General features: G+C 58.5%; 1 protein-coding gene across 2 annotated transcripts in view; it reads left to right on the top strand.

The window, feature by feature from the left end:
- Nucleotides 1-313: 313 nt before the first annotated feature.
- B4GALT4 (beta-1,4-galactosyltransferase 4) overlaps nucleotides 314-1,910 on the top strand; it is a 45,236-nt gene continuing 43,639 nt past the window's right edge. The window contains exons 1-2 of one of the 2 annotated variants that reach the window (XM_082335231.1): nucleotides 314-551; nucleotides 1,126-1,257. The gene's annotated coding sequence lies outside the window, so the exon portion shown is untranslated. The remainder of the gene's footprint in view (nucleotides 552-1,125; nucleotides 1,258-1,910) is intronic. The other variant, XM_082335232.1, reaches the window with a different exon arrangement.

Raw genomic sequence — 1,910 nt, 5'->3', positions numbered from 1 at the left:
AGGCTGCGGTCGGCGGTGGCGGCTGCCTCTCCTCCCGCCGGGCAGACCCACCTCGCCGCTGCCCGCCGCGGGGCAGGAGCAGAGGCGGGCGGCCGCAGGGAAAGGAAGGGAAGAGGAGGAGGCGGGCGAGCCCGGCCTCGGCGCCCCGGCGCGGCCCTGCACACCGCCGGCTGCCCGCACCGCCGCCGCAGCTGCCCGGGAGACGTGGCAGTGAGGGCTGATGCTCTCATCACAGGGCGACAGGCGGCGGCGGCAGCAGCCACCGCGGCGGCCGGCGGCCGCGGCCGGCCCAGGGAGGGAAGGGCGCCGCGGGGGCGGGACGGCGGCGCCGCGCCGCCATCTTGGTGGTGGCAGCAGGCGGGCGGGCGGGCGAGCGAGGTGCCTCAGCGGCCTCCGCGCTGCCCCCGCTCTGTCCTTTTTGCTGTTTTTTTTTTTGTTTGTTTTTAAACCCGCACCTCACCGGCACGTTGGCTAGCCTCCAGCGGAGATGCTCCGACTCCTTATTTGCTCCTTGCTGCGCCAAGAACATTTTTCTTGCTCTAGAATCACACGTAAGTAAGATACAAGGCGGCCATGGAGGGGCTGGAGCGTGGCCAGAGCAGGGCAGCGAGGCTGGGGCAGGGGCTGGAGCACAAGGCTGGGGAGGAGCGGCTGGGGGAGCTGGGGGCGCTCAGCCTGGAGAGGAGGAGGCTGAGGGGAGCCCTCATCGCTCTCTGCAACGGCCTGAAAGGAGGCTGGAGCCGGGGGGGTCGGTCTCTGCTCCCCAGGAACAAGCGATGGGACGAGAGGGAACGGCCTCAAGCTGCGCCAGGGGAGGTTTAGGTTGGATATTAGGAACAATTTCTTCCCCCAAAGGGCTGTCAGGCCCTGGCACAGGCTGCCCAGGGCAGTGGTTGAGTCCCCATCCCTGGGGGTATTTAAAAGCCGGGTAGACGTGGTGCTCGAGGACACGGTTTAGTGGTGGGCTTGGCAGTGCTGGGTTAACGGTTGGACTCGATGATCTTAAGGGTCTTTTCCAACCTTAACGATTCCATGATTCTAAGTAATAATAAACCCAGAAGGTACATCATTTTCCATCATGAGATGCCAAAAAAAATGAAATTGTAATTAACTGCTTCATTGCAGCCAGCAAAATCTATTTATCCCATGGCTGAACATCAACAGCTGAAAAGTCCTGCGGCCACTGCCACCCTCGGCTGAGCTGCGATGAAGATGCCGTGACTGGAGAAGGCCTGGGCCACTGGAGCATGTTAGAAGGTGCGCACAGGTACTCGGGACAGCCTCGGGTACGGGAATCATAGAATCATTGTATCATTTAGGTTGGAAGAGACCTTTAAGATCATCGAGCCCAACTGATTTAATTATCCGCATCCCAAAATACTCTTGATTTCCCCCCATTCTCACAAGTATAGCCCTCTGGGTGCCTCAGCATTTGGCAGCATGGACCTCCAGGGGAGGCTGCTGTTTCAAAGCAGGGCGCATTCAGATCCCCGCCATGGGGTTGTACATGCGTAGGAGATGTTTATCCCTGGCAGACCCAGTGAAGAGCGAGCAGTGGGGAAGGGACATCAGGTAGTATCTGCAATAGCCACCAAGTGGCAGCAAATAATCAAAGGTTGGCGGTGGTTGACACAAAACCAACCCAAGGCTTGAGCAGCAAGTGACTTCTGGGCCAGCTTGTAGGTGCCAGCCCGAAGCTGTACTGGTGGAAACGTATCTCTTTGAATGAGTAGCTTTCACAACCGCAACAAGAAAACTCTCCCAGGGAGCAAGAGGAAATATTGGAGGAAAGAAATAATCTTGCGTGTGAGCAATAGACAATTCTGCATGGGGATGCACAGCTTAAAAGTTTTACCCTGAGAACCTGGTAACTCAGGCCAGGCAAGTCTATGATAAATGGCGTAGAGCTG

Source organism: Platalea leucorodia (assembly GCF_965183815.1).
Source record: "Platalea leucorodia genome assembly, chromosome: 2".
Taxonomy (NCBI): Eukaryota; Metazoa; Chordata; class Aves; order Pelecaniformes; family Threskiornithidae; genus Platalea; species Platalea leucorodia.
Note: the sequence above shows the minus strand (reverse complement) of the source record. Positions and strands in the feature narration are given on the sequence as shown.